Raw genomic sequence first — 15673 nt, 5'->3', positions numbered from 1 at the left:
GGGATAGCTCATAGCATAAGTAGAGAGAGATGGCTGGTACCCAGGAGGAAACAGTAGGATGGCCAATGGTCCTGCTGGTGGTGATGGTGCATAGAACCATAACAGGAAAAGCCGAGCTGCTACAGGCACATTTGCCCAATATGAGTTCTTTGGAAAAGGTGCACTTTGTCTTTGTTGCATTTATTAAACCACACAGAACCACGCCCTCCTTCAGAGAAGAGATATTTGCAGCTAGGATTTTCCAGAGGCTTCCGTGCATTGTAGAGAGATCACTGTGTGTATGGGTTTCTACTTGTTTGAATCACAAATGTTCTAAACATTTCTCAACTCAATCCGAATTACTGCTTTTAATGTATTTTACTGGGGCTGGAGAGATAGATCCGTGGCTAATGTGTTTGCCATGCATGCATGAAGAGGACAGAACTATGGATCCCCAGCCCCAATGTGAAAAACCGAGTGTACCAGCATGCACTTGTAACCTCAGTACTGCTGGCCTAGACACAGGCAGATTCTTAGAGCTTGCTGGTTAATAGAGTTAACCAATTCATAAGCTCCAGGTTCAGAAAAAGGTCCTGCTAAAATACATATCAGAGAATAATAAGATACCTGATATCAACCTCAGACCTCCACATGAGCACACGGGCATGTACATGAGCAGCTGCACCATATATATGTACAAATATGTATATATGCATGTAGACAAATACACATTTGCATATATATCACTGGGTATATTTGAGGTTTACATGATACTATGAGAAAAAAAAACTTGCTGTAGTGAGAAAAACTGACCTATTTTCTCAAATCCCTACTTGTTTAATATGTGACAAGGGAGACTACAATCTACTTACGTAATAAAAATCTCCAGTACAATACAGCATATAGACTAGACCCTCAGGCTGTGCTTTTAATACGAGAAGCTTTAGCCTTCATATCTATTATGCTGCATCCTTTGAACCACCTTCCCCACACAACTCTGGAAAGCCTAATTATGCCTCTGTTTTTATATACTGTACTCCCATTTTTATTTTCTACATAAGTGGGATCATGCAATAAACTTCTCCCTGTGTCTAGCTTATTTCACTTGGTCTGAGATTTTCTGGGTCCATTCACATTGTGCCAAATGGAAAAGCCAGTCCATTTTCAGACTAAATAATACACTTTTTAGAAACGTGTATACGCACTCACATATGCACATGTATTCTTTATCCATCTCTCATTTAGAAACACAGCCGTTTCCATATCATTATGCTATAATGAACATGGGATGCAGATGTCTTTATGAGATGGCTTTTCCTTCCTGTGAAGCTCTCAGAACAGGGCGGCTAGGGCATACACAGCTCCCCTTTACATTTCTGTAGGACCCTCCAAACTGTCTGCTCCAGTGGCTTCACCAGTCAGACGTCCTGCCAACTGCAAACTAGGTTCCCACTTCTTGTTCTTTGGTTGTTCTGATCGCAGTCATGCTAAGGAGACACCATTTAGATTATTTGTGCATTTTCCCACCAGCACACTTGGAGTCTCTCACTCTCTCCGACATACCCAGAATACTTGTGATTTTTAGTCCTCTGCCTTTGTTACTCCTTCTGCCTCCCTGACTCCCAGGCAGGCTGGTTCTTTCCCATTCAGGTCTCAGCTGGGCTGTTCTTCCACTCTGGAAGCTTCCTGATCATCCTCCCTTGACTAGTCCTCATCTCCGTCCTCTCTTCTCCTCTAGAACATCTACAAAAATGAGCCTATCACATCCCTTGTTAACTGATGTCATCCTATTATGTAAAACAATGTTCGTTACACAGTAAGTACAAACACTTGTTAAATATCGAGCATTTGGTGAATACTTAGTATTGTCCCAAGTCTGAGCACCCACACACACCTTCATCCACTGCCCTCTGTTACTGAATGCTCATATCCAGTCTCCCATCTAGACTTATTAAGAATGTAACTCATCTTTGAGTTTTCTATCTAGATATTATATCATCAGAACATCCTTCCTTTACCCCATATTGGAATAGAAAGGAAGGAGAGGAGAGGAGAGGATGGAAGAGACAAGATGGTGGGAAGCAGGGGAGAAGGAAGGAAAGGGTAAGTCAGATAGAAGTCCAACAATGGCTGCAGATTTGCTACCAATTAAGGTTACACACCCATATTTGAGTCAACACAGCCTGACCTAGACCCCTGGAGTGCAGAATTGTGAGTAACGGGTGTTAGGGAGGTCCTTACAACGCTTGCTCATGTTAGCTGCTACTGTGGCCTACTTAATCCCTGAGGCCCTGTGTCCTTCGTTTGGGATCATTTTTAATGTCTCCATCATTTCCCCCATGTTTTTGTAAGCATCCAACTCCTCTAAGTCCATCACTGCTGACTAAGGGCATCGACGTTCAATCTGTTCCTCGCAGCTCTTCATGGAGCATCTGATTCACACGTGAGAATGTTCTTATTTTACGTGAGTGTTACTGGTTCCTTATAGCACCATGTTAGGACCACAAAAATGTCCAAAGAAACTACACCTCTCACTAAATGCTCCAGTAAGGTCTACAGATAGCATTCCACCAGAAAACCCAACAATGAATAGTCTCTTCATGCCTGCAGGTGTTGGGCTTAGTATTCAGGTATTGTATGGACCACTACATGAAGGAGAGAACCAAAAATCAGCAGGGATACAATTAAATTCCCTCTGTCTTAGAGTGCAACAACAGCTAAGAGCCTAGGAGGTAGCCAAGCGGACGTACGGGAGGGGTGGTTGACTTAGACATGCATTAGCACCGTTCCCAAGTCTGCAATTCCATTTGTATACTTAGGCCAGCTTTTAAAATTTCAATAGCCACAAGTCATTCATTTCATATGCACATGTCAATGTAGACTATTCCCCTACCTAGACAATTACTCATGATAATTAATCTATATGCACACACATTCCTTGACATTTTCCCCCAGCGAGTTGCTGACAATCTACAGAGCAATATAATAACCATATAGTAACTTAACATTTACCATATCCTCAGCATTCAGTCTTCTTGGAACTTGGTATGTTCCATTTACTGATCATGGACTATCATCATTCCCATTGAAGAGATAAACAATGACAGAAAACAGTAAGTCATGTAAGAAAACAAAGCACAAAAAGTAGCAAAACACAGAACCCCTATTCCTAAGCACTTTACATACCATCAAATGTCATCACATCGGGAAATAGAGCAATGGATAGACTACTTTTTGAGCAAAGAGAGAAAGAGCTTCACCATTTAGCCTTAATTCTGCCAAAATTGTGTTCTCTCTTTCCTAGATGAAAGAGAAGAGCGGTGAGAAGGGCAGCTGGTCTACACTAGTGTGGGCAGGCAGCAGGAGAACTGGCCTGTCACTCTGCATCTGACTTAAATATAACTGCACCTGCTGCTCTAAACCTGACTTCACAAGGATCTCAGAGCAATCTTGGTCTAAGAAGGAAACCTGCAATTGCCGCTGAATACCACTGGAAAATGACAGTGACACCAGTCAAGTGTCACAGCAATCCCATGTTCAGCCTCCAGCAGGGTTGTGGTGGTTTGAATAGAAAGGGCCCCTATAGATTCATAGATTTGATTGTTTGGTTGACACAGAGTGGCACCTTTAGGAGGTGTGGCCTTGCTGTAGTAGATGTGGCCTTGTTGTTGGAAGTGTGTCACTGGGGATAGACTTGGCGTTTTCAAATGTTCAAGCCAGGCCCAATGCCTTTCTCTCTTCCTGCTGCCTGCTAAGATGTAGAACTTTGAGCTCCTCTCTGGCACCATGTCTGACTGCATGATAATCACGCTTCTTATTTTGATAATATGGACTAACCTCTGAATTATAAACCAGCCCCAATTAAATGTTTTCTTTCATAAGCATTGTCATGATCATGGTGTCTCTTCACAGCAACAGAACTTTGACTAAGACAAGGATTGAGGCATTCCTCTTGTACTTGACAGATGCTCACTTATTTAGTCTACACAATGACCCAATGACATCATTAAATGTTAACATGACTATTTGGTTAGTGAGGGCCTAAGGCTTAGTGGCAGTCAGTAACAGTTTTAGTAGGGAATCAAGATTCTTGCTCCAAAGGCAATACTTCCTCAAGGGGAAATCAAAATCAATCTTCTTACATCTTATATATAAACTGTGCATTCTTGCTAGGAAAATGAAATCACATTGCTTGAGCTGGAGAAGGACTCTTGTGAGCATCTATTTCCCATTTAAAGAGGGAAAGTCATTAGCCCATAGGCAGCCCAAGCCAGGACCAATTCTAGTTCTCCAGTACTTGCAATAAACTGTGTGGCCACATAACTCTCCAGTCCCACTTCCTAATGGGTTTTCCACAAAATTCAAATTTTGGCTATTATCCACTTGAATAATCCATTTACCTGCCTTGAAATGAAACTATGTCAACAACTAAATAGCTGATCTGGGTTTCATTTAATTTAGTCTCTGAAAAATCAGTCTCAGATAAATTATGACACTTATTTCAAAGAAAAGGCAGAATTTGGTGGAGCACCACGTGAATTTTAAGTTCAAACTCCTTTTGAGATAGATGTCTGAAAAGAGTACAGGGTTAGGTTTTTTACTAAAATCTTGACTCCTTTAGCAATTAGCCTGCCAATGTGTCAGGAAAAAAAAATACTCCATAATTATCTTGGGTGTAGATGAATTACTTTGCTATGTATTCATCTTCAAATGAAGTTCTGTTTATCTCATTCAATCAGAATGCAGACAGAGTTTTGATAGCGGTCACAGAGGACTGTCCTCTAAGCCAAACTACCTCCATCTTTGGGAGTTCAGCTGAGCCTACCCACCAAAGATCCTTCGGGATTTTGTCAACTGTTGAGATTCCCTCGTGGAACAGGGAAAACAGATAGAGACACAGGGCCCTTGCCTGAGTCTCCAGACACCCAACAAGTTGTATGAAATTCTGCCTTAACTGCATGTGGCAGTTGCCTCAGGGAGGGTTGATACACATGGAGAGAGAGAATATGGTTGAAAAAGAACTAGGGGAAAGGCCTCAACATACACAACTGTAGAAAATCCCTCACCCCTTCTGGGTAAAGACTTCCCAGGGCAGCCTTCTCAGAAAAAGCAGTTACCTCCTGCAAACAACCCTTCGCCTATGCTCTGTGAGGAAGCTCAAAAGACTCATTGATTCTTAGAGCAAACTTGTTTTAATTGTGCCTGGGTTTGTCTTTGGGACCTTGGAAGGAGAGGTGGACATGTATACCTCCCATTTGGAAGGATTTTAGCAATAGTATGTAAATACCCTCCACCAAAGAGAAGTCAGAGTCTTTCGCCATCCTTTGGATGCATGACCACTTAGCTTTGCCTTCTTTATTTACACACTGCCAGGCTAGAACCGAGGGCTTCTCACACTTCCAGAGTTCAGAGTCTAGATGACAGTGACCCATCAGTGCCAAGTCCCTACTGCAGCAGACACAGAATGCCCCTCACTCTAATTCTTAATACGTTTTGTTTCTAGTTTAAGGAGGAGCAAAAGAAATTCTGCTTTTATATTCCAGGTGAGAGAGACAAGACAGAGTGTTCAGAACAACACAAGTGGCTGGATGCAGCAGCTGCCAAGGTTAGACGTGCAAGAAGAGCGTGAATGAAGCTGCCAGGATTTGAATCTGAAAGTTTCCATTAAGAAATTTACAGTCTTCACACCAGGAGCATCAGCATCTGCATATTGACATGCCCTATTTCTGAACGTTATGGAGAGAACTAAAGGAAATGAACGAGGCATTTGTACTTAGCCTGTGCTTGGCACAGAGCATACTCAGACATTAATTGTTATTCCTACAAGTGCCATCACGGCATTGCCCTGTGTGTAAGCCCCTTGACATGGGATTTCATTGACATGCAAAGGAACAAATGTGCCTGTTTTCTCTCGGGGTCTGATGTGAAAGTCAACCATCAGGCGTTTTGGAGGAAAACAGTAGAAGAAACAAGGCTAGGATAGATAGTAGGAGATGAAAATAATCATGTGGGTTGTGTTTCTCACCTTGCCTTGTAATCCTTTCTCCCAAGCCTGGAGGTGGAGTGCTCTGTGGGAATTAGCAGCACTGTCTGGAGGTGGGCAGTGCCCAGCACCTGCTCATTTTGTTGCTTCTTTAGGGGAAAAGAAAATTTGAAGGAAAAAAAAAATCCTACCAACTGGCAATGCAAAAGAAGGGTTTCTCGAGCGTGTCTGCTCTATTTTACAGATGGAGAAAAAAAAATGTAAAAGATCACTGCAGCTCCAAGCTTATTAATTCCTCCCACCCACACAAGAGCAATTAGGTGGAGCCAAGTATTGCTCACATCTTATCAGCTGGGAGCAGAGACAGGTGGGCGTGGGCTGTGCGGAGCAGTGCCTGGTGCCATCCGGAACTAAGACTGCAGGAAACCCCTTTGATAGACAGCTTCTCAAAGACCCACAGTGAACATCTTCCCAGTGAGTGGAAAAGGACAGGAATGAAGGCAAGACGCTGGTTAAAATAAAAAAGCAGAAGGGAGGTCAGATGGGACAATCTCAAATCCTATGGGACAAGGTCCCCTGTAGTGGCATTTCAGTTGTATTATAACAAATACAGACTGCTTCAAGATCCAAGAGTAAAACAATAACACTGGTCAGCCTTCCAGACCTGACCAGTTACGGTAACACCCACCTTTAATCCCAGTAACCACAATGACATGCACCGTTATTCCCAGTAGCCATAGAAATTGGGTTGTGCATGCCTTTAATTATCAGTGGTGCATGTCTTTAATCCCAGCCTTAGAGAGGAATATAAGACAGGGCAAGACAGCTCTCAGACACAGTCTCATTCTGAGATTCTGGGAGGCAGGATCGCCATTTCAGACTGAGGTTGAAGTGGAGAGCCAGTGGTTGGGTGTTTTGCTTTTCAGATCCTCAGGTTGAACCCCAAATTCCTGAGTTTTTATTAATCGTGCTTCAGTCCCCTTTCTAAGAGTGTGGTTCCTGAACTCCATGCAAGGAAAGGGCTGATAAGCCTTCCGATACTGAAGATTTCCAGATTAAGCTCTGTGAAGATCAAGTGTTCTTCAATGAAATGCAAGAGTTCTGTGGAAACTGGAGTGCTGGCCGGCGCTCTGTGGATGTCAGGGTCTGTTTCCCGACCACTCGGGATTATTTTGTTTGGATACGGTTTCTCTTTTCTATTTCTTTCTCCACTGGATAAATGTGAAAGCACTGAAAACTGCTGATAGCCCTCAAGCCTTTGATCCTGCAGAGTGGAACCCTATAGGCATGGAATTACTTCTGAGAATCAAACAGCTTGTTACTGAGAAGGGAGGGTCAGGGTCTGGCTGTCCTGTGTGCCCCTGTTTTGTAGCCCCAGACCTTCCACACTCTATTTCAACAATTCTCCTTCACATAGGAACAAAGAAATGAAATAACCCATGATAGCTAAATAGGAATGAGGCAAGTCAAATATCTGTCACTAAACTTAGCAATACAGAGAGCACTGCACTAAAACCAAGTTATAACATTATTTCAGTTCAGATAACACTAGGGTGATTTCCACAAATAAAAAAGTAAATACAAGTGCAGGTTTGTGGCAAAAAAAAAAAAGAAATTTGAACAAATTAGTTGTAAACACGGAACAAAAGCAGGCAAAAACTGGATTTTAATTTAAAGAAAGCTTCTTTGCTGTGTGAAACACATAGCTATAGATTTTCTTGCTGAAAGTACTCTGGCATCTGGGAGGCACAGGGCTTTAGGACTCTTGTCAGAGGCCTTAGTGACTTGAGAAACTAGAAGACAGAGTTCAAGGCAATCAGAGCAAGCTAGAAATAAGCAGGGTAGGCTCCCAAAATGGAGGGAGCCATGGAAAAGGAACCCCAATATCTACATGTGAACTTAACCTTTAACTAAAACCTGAAGTATTTTTGTCTGGGGGGAGAAACCCTAAAACAGAAGGTTGGAAAAGGTGGCCATGTGTGCCTGAAGCTGCTCGCTTCAAGGGAAACTGAGGTAGGAGTTAAAATCGGGTCAAGTTAGAGGAGTTGTCAACTACCTCAGTCTTGTCACCAGACTCTGGAGGGTTGGTCCTGGAAGTGAGACCAAGAGTAAAAAGGAAACAGAAAACTAATGAGACGTAAAACTAACTCTTCATGAGACAAAAGGAAGCAGCTGTCATCTCAACTGGAGAAAAACAACCCTCCCTCAAGAAAGATGACAGATTCCAATGACTTCCCATTTCACCCACTGTAGGGATAAGTCCCGCCCCTTAGGGGGCGTGTTCGCCTCTGGCTAATGTTTACCTATAAATCTGGCGTGCTCGCAGTGCTTGTTTCTGCTTTCCTGGTCTCCGTGGGAACGGTGGTTCTGTAAGTCTATTTCTCCATTAAAGCTGTATATATATTTTTACAATATGTCTGCATTCGTTTACGCCGTTACAACCCACAATGCTCAGTGCACAGCCAGAAATCACCTGACTCACAGAGAAACAAGGGAAGTACTCATGTCAAGGCGGGAAATGAGCCAGCAGAAGAACTAACCCCAGGATAACCTGGAAGTGAATGTCAGAAAAGAGAATGATCACAAAGAATATGCAGAATGTGAAACTCAATGTAAAAGAACAGAACCACAAAACATATATCTAAATGTCTTAAAGCTGAAAACCATCTCTGCGATGACTTTGAAATGCAACTGGATTGGCTTTATAGGTGATCGGAAGTGATAATAGTCCAAGAACCACAGCAGAAAGTAACCAGTATACAGAATATAAACATCTGAAGAAAGTAAACAAGTCCTTAGAACACCAAACAGTCCAAAACAAGTTTCTGTGGGATCAAAAGCAAATAAATAAAAGGCAAAAATATGGAAGACAAATATTTGAAAAACAATGGTTTAGGGTCTCTCAAACACACACACAGATTACAGTATCAATATCAGACAGACAGCATTGTAGTCAACTAAACAAAAAAAAAAGAAGACAGACGACTGATAAGTACAAGATCAATAAAAAACAAACACATTAAGTGCGGCCAAACAGTACTATAAATTGATTTTCCCAGAAGCAATGGAAACCAGACACAATAGAATGACATATGTGAACAAGATGGCCAGCCATGAACTCCACATCTACAGGCAATATCCTTCAAGCAGGAAAATAAACAGCTTCATGTAAAATAGAAACAGAATTCAAGAGACCTGTACTTTAAGAAGTTGTAAAGGAAGATAGAAGGCAAAAATGATTGAAAAAAAGACAGGAAAGAAGAAGGGGGATGGCAAATCACTTAATGGGTAAAGGCACCTGCTCTCAACAACCTGAGTTTGATCCCCAAGGCCCATATGGAAGGGAGAGATGTGACTCTTACAAGCTGTCTACTGACTACTACGTGCATGCTATAGCATACACACACACACATACATGCATATGCACACACACGTATGCACACACATGTGCACACACACACAATACAAAAAAGAATTGAAGTTCAGAGCTGATAGAAAAATGAATGACAATAGAAATGATAAATAAGTGGGCAAATAGTTGAAAAGATACTTTTAATTTTAGTGTTTCTTAAAAAAATTAACTGACTAAAGAGCAAGTGTATTACATCTTGGGGCTGATAAAGTATGAAAACAAAAAAAGAAGGCAGTAAGATTGCATGCCAGCGCATGGCACACACTACATAGTACTGTCAAGCACACATGCTATAAAGTAGTACGACTATAATTCACCAAAGACTGTGGGAAAATGAGCATATGTGGTCCTAGAGCAACCATCCCCTGAGTAAATCACACATAGGGATAGCTAAAATTTCAATAAAGGAGTTAAAATCGAATGTTTGGGAGACGGGTGATAAATGTATCCATTAAGCAATGAAAGAAACTTTAGATGGGAAAAAATATAACCAAGAGAAAATAAGAAAGAAAATTAGACAGTGAAATCAGGTGATGCCCATACACTCAATTCAAATGAACATGTGCCCCATGTGTAATTTACAGCTTGCCAAACTAGAGAGTGAGATTAACTACCCAGTGCTTATAAGGGACATATCTTAAAGGCAACTATGGATAGGCTGCATATAAAAATACATTTGCAAGCTATAAACAGAAGGAATTTAATGCTGTAGTATTCATATCAGAGAAAGATGCCTTCAAGACAAGTATTATGTTAGATACAGTGTGTTTTACCATGATAAAGTGGCCAATTTATCAGGAAGATGGGAAATAAAGATGTGCACACATCTATTAACGGGGCTTCATAAAGGAGGAACACAGCAATAAACTGAAAAAAGAAATTTATAAAAAAATTTATGGGGCTAGTGAGATGGCTCAGCAGATAACAGGGGTCTACTACCAAGCCTAATGACCTGAGTTCAAGCCTTAGAATCCACTTGGAAGAAGGAGAGAACCAACTTCTGCAAGTTGTTCTCTGCTTTCCATATGTGTGGCATGCACATGAACTCATGCACATACAAAAAGAGAAAAATAACAAGTCTAAATTTTAAGTGAGAGATTTTAACACACTCTTCCCTCAGTTTAGAGGGCAACTTACAATCAGAAACTACATAGTTTTGTGTCATGATGCCATGGATAGTTGACTGTGACGATGCCAACTTGAAATGTTTGTCCTGCACTTGTTCAATGGAGTGCCAAGGAATGTCTGCCTCTATACAACTCTTGCAGAAGGAGAGAAAGGAAAGGCATTCTCCAGCCATCATATAATGTCAGCATAACCCAAACACAAGCCCCGGTGTGTGTGTGTGTGTGTGTGTGTGTGTGTGTGTGTGTGTGCGTGTGCGTGTAAAGTGGTGAGCACATGTGAAGGCCATGTCCTTCCTTTGTTTTATTTCTTTTCTTTTCTTTTGAAGCCTGGATCTCATCAAGCAGGGAGGCCGGCAGGATAGCAAGTCCAGGGAATGCAGTGAATTCTGTCTCTCACATATGCCGCTACAGCTGGTTGTCTTAATGTACATTCTACAAATCAAACTCACAAGCATTTAACTATTGGAGACTTCTTCACAGGTCACAGACATCTTTTGACAACGACATCGCGGGTACAGGAAATTATATGCCAATATCCCATATGATCACAGTAACAAAATATCCTGAACAAAATATGTACTTGGATAATCATATGCTGTGCTCACATGAGATGTAGCTTACAAACAAATGCAAGATTAGTTTAAGATACTAAACTAATTGTAATTCTGCAAATTAACACAAGCAAAGAGGGAAAAGAAATAACTGTGGCAACACAAGGAGAAAAGATGCTTAAAAGATTAATACTGATTTCTGATCAAACCAACAGAACAAATTTAGCACATTAGGGTGCACTCTCCAATCAGACAGAGGAACAAGAATCTACTAGAACACTGCAGCTCATATCAACTAAGGCAACTAATTGGTGAAATTAGCAGATAAGTCTATAAAAGTTGGTTATAGTCTAGCAACGAATTAAAATTAAAAAAATTAAAACTGTTTAGAATATCACCCAAATGTACCCATCAATCCTTGGGAATAAATTTAATAACAGGCATTCAGAACTCTCACATTAAGCAATAAAATATTGTTCAGAGAACACAGGAAGAAACCAGTCGTAAGAATTCATTTCCCCCAAACTAGTCTGATTTAATGCAATCCAAAATAAAATCCAGATAGACATCATCCATCTTCATTGAGAAGCATACAAATATTTTTTTAAAAAAATAGACATATGTACTTCAATTATAAGGAAATATGATGGACTTAGAATAATCACAATAATTTTAAGACAAATCAGGAAGGACAAATTACCTGACTTTATGACTTATTACATGGCTATGTCATTTTTTAAAAGACTCAAATCAGATATCACCAGAAACAAGTCCAGAAGCAGCAGCAGGTGCCACAGGAAAGATAAAAATCTTTCACAAATGGAATGCTTAAGGACATGTATAAGGGGAAGATAAACTTCAACTTTCATCCCTCGCTACATGCATAAATTAACCACAACCTTAACTGTAAATTATAAAATCAAAACCCACAAAATACAGAAGATGACTGAGTACTGTGAAGTACATCTGTAATCCTAACACTCAGATGGATAAAGCAGGGGGATGGTGAGTTCAAGACCAACCTGGGCTACATAGCAGGACACTGCCTACAGTTGTTTACACTGTTGTTTACCAAACAAAATGTAATCTTTGCTACACAATGAAGGAAAGAAAATTGCTGTTACACTGCATCACCAATATTTAAGCATTTTGTGTGTTCTATACTATAATCCTCTGTTGCATCAATTGGTGTGGGAAGTCCTTCTGAATATGTGTTGCTTTTATTGGTTAATGAATAAAGATGTTTTGGCCAGTGCCTTATCAGAATAGGGCAAGGCAGGAATTCCAAGCAGACAGATGTAGAGATAGAGTAGGCAAAGTCAATTAGACACCATGTAGCCACCAGAGGAGAAAGACACCCATGCACAGGTACTGGAAAACCACAAGACTCGTGGTAAAATATAAAATAATAGAAATGGGTTAATTTAAGATATAATATATAACTAGCAATACACTTGAGTGATGAGCAGAGCAGTGTTTTAATTAATACAGTTTCTGTGTGGTTATTTCGGGTCTGGGCAGCCAGGAACAAATGCCTATAGTCAATAGCTGGTGAAGATTTTTACCCGTTCTCTAAGTCTCCTACTCACAGATCATTTTGCTATTCAGAAGACTTTTAGTTTCATGAGATCCCATCATCTCAAGATATTTTTACTGTTGGTCTTGTTTCCTGTGTTACATAGTCTTACTCAGAAAATCCTTAACAGTAACTAGAGTCCAACCATATTCTCTACTTTTTCCTCCACCACTTTCAGAACATCGGGTCTTATGTTGTGCCCTCAATCCATTTAGGGCTGAGCTTTGTGAAAGGTGAAAGAATCAAGTATCATTTCTGCATGTTGAAATCCAGTTTTTCCAGCATCATTTGCTGAAGATGCTCTTTTCTCCACTGTGTGTTTTTGGTATCTTTGTAAAAAAAAAAATCAGGTAGCTGTAGTTGTGTGGACATATATGTGGGTCCTCAAATTTAATGCTGGTACTCAATGTGTCTGTTTTGTGTCAATAGTATGTTGTGTATGAGAGAGAGAGAGAGAGAGAGAGAGAGAGAGAGAGAGAGAGAGAGAGAGAGAGAGTGTCAGGGATACTGTTGCCGCCTACAGTATTCCTTTGGCTATTCTTGGTCTTTTGTACCTTGTATAAATTTTTGTATTTCTTCTATGTCTGTGAAGAATAAGCATTAGAACTTGTATTGCAATTGCATTAACTCTGTAGACTATTCTGGTAGGATGGTCATAACGAAGTAATTCTTCTGACCCATGAGCATGGAGTGTCTCTCTAACATCTAGTATTTTCCTCAATTTCCTTCTTTGATGTCTTAAAATTTTCATTGCAGATAGTCTTTTGTTTCCTTGATTATGTTTGTTCTTAGGTATTTGCATTTATTTCTGTGTGTCGCTATTATGAACAGGACTCTTTCCATGATCTTGTTTTCTGTCTGTTTTGTCATTAGTATATAGAAAAGCTACTGCTTCTGTATGTTGATTCGTATCCTACCACTTTTCCAAGTGTGCTCGTCAGCTCTGAGAGGATCTTTTGACAGTCTGTAGAGTCTCGTGTATAGAATCATATCAACTGAAAAATGGTACTTTAAATTCTATTACTGTGTTTACTCTTTCTATTTCCTTCCCTTGTCTTCCTGTTCCAAGACTTCAAGCATTAAATTAGATAGAAATAGGAAGAGTAGATATCCATGTCTTGTCCCATATATTATTGGAAATGCCTTGAGGCTTTCTCCAATATATTTGTTTGCTATAGGTTTGTCATATACAGTCTTTTTTTTTTAGGTCAAGGTGAGTTTATTGTCCAAATAGCATAACTTAATTGCATCCAAAACCACTTACAACTCCATTCTCGAATCTGACTTCACACTCATCAGAAGAACAAGTTGCTTTTTAAAGATCATTTAGAACTTAACAGCTGACTGTGTCACGTCACCGTACTGAGGTATGTTTCCTCCATCCCTACTCTTTTAACATGAGAGGATGTTAACTTTTGCCACAGGATTTTTAATGCCACTGTCAAGATTATCATGTGATTTCTGTCTTTTAGTATGTCTTGTGGGAATTTCTGTTGCTATGTGTCTAAGTTCGGGTTTTCATTGCTGTGAAGAGACACCATGACCCTGACAACTCATAAATAAGCCATTTAATTGGGGTGTCTCACTTACAGTTTCAGAGGTTCAGTCTATTCTTATCATGATGGGGAGCATGATAGCGTGAAGGCAGATGCTGAAGCTAAGAATGCTACATCTTGCAGGTAACAGGAAGTCAACTGAAACCCTGATGGCATCCTGAACATAGGAAACCTCAAATCCCACCTCCACAATAACACACTCCCTCCAACAAGGCCACACCTACTCCAGCAAAGCCACACCTCCTAATAGTGCCACTCTCTGTGAGATTATGGGAGCCAATTACATTAAACTGCCATACTGTGATAAAACACGATGATCAAAAGCAGCCTGGGGAGGAAATGGTGTATTCTACTTACACTTCCACATCATGGCCACTGCTTATCATCAAAGAAAGTCAGGGCACGAACCTGGAGGCAGGAGCTGATACAGAGGCAATGAAGAAATGCTGCTTTCTGGTTTGCTCAACCTGCTTTCTTATAGAACACAAGACCATCAGCCTATGGGTGGTAATGCCCATAGTGAGTTGGGCCCTCCCCCAACAATCACTAATTAAGAAAATGTTCCATAGATTTGCCAATATTCCAGTCTTATGGATGCATTTTCTCAATTGGGGTGCCCTCCTCTCAGATGACTCTGGCTTGTGTCAGGTTGACAAAAATTATTAGTCACCACATAGTCTAATAAAAAATTAAGCATTAAGAACAACAGATTTTAAAATAGGTTATGAAATTGAACATAGACTTCTCAAAAGAGAATGGCCAGTAGAAACTTTAAAATGGTGTTAAACATCCTTAGTCATCCCCAGTCAGGATGGCTATCATGAGGGATACAAATACTAACAAATACTGGCATGGATGTGGTGAAGGGGAAACTCTTATACACTGCTGGTGGAGTACAAACTAGTGCAGCCATTTTGAAAATAGGTCTGGAGGTTTCTCAGAAATCTGGAAATAAAATTGTCATATGTCCTATACCTGAGCACACACCCAGTGGATGTTACACCCAACAACAGAGACACTTGCACATCTGTGTTCATTACTGCTTTATTCGCAAGAGCTAGGGAATGGAGTCAAATCAGACACCCATCAACAAATGGACATATGAGAAAATTTAGTACATACACAAAATGGAATATTACTCAGATATGAAGGAAAATAGTAGATTGAAGTAAAGCTATCTGCTCTGGCAGCGATACCTGTGGCCTATATTGGGAAACAAAGACCCCTCCAGCTGTCTCAAATCCCAGCCTTAAGCCATTTCTGTTAGTGAATACTCAAGTCCACAGTCAGAGGACTAGACCACGCTTTCTGCTGATCCTGAGAACTACTGTTTGCAACATCTTTCTTTCTAACCCTAGTCCCTTCTCTACCTACCTGGGAAGTTCCAATTTTCCTATTTACATTCTCAGTTCCTAGGAAGCCTTGAACTTACACCCATGCTGTTATTTCCTGGAGCCTCTTCTTGTGTGAACAGGCACAAATGGAAGGA

The 15673-nt window shown here is 40.5% G+C and overlaps 1 protein-coding gene across 3 annotated transcripts in view; it reads right to left on the bottom strand.

Moving 5' to 3' along the window:
• Syt16 (synaptotagmin 16) overlaps nt 1-15673 on the bottom strand; it is a 264439-nt gene that overhangs the window by 33807 nt on the left and 214959 nt on the right. The gene's annotated exons all lie outside the window — the stretch shown is intronic.

The sequence above is a fragment of the Microtus ochrogaster genome, chromosome 1 (assembly GCF_000317375.1).
Source record: "Microtus ochrogaster isolate Prairie Vole_2 chromosome 1, MicOch1.0, whole genome shotgun sequence".
NCBI lineage: Eukaryota > Metazoa > Chordata > Mammalia > Rodentia > Cricetidae > Microtus > Microtus ochrogaster.
This window is presented reverse-complemented; position numbering and strand designations above follow the sequence as displayed.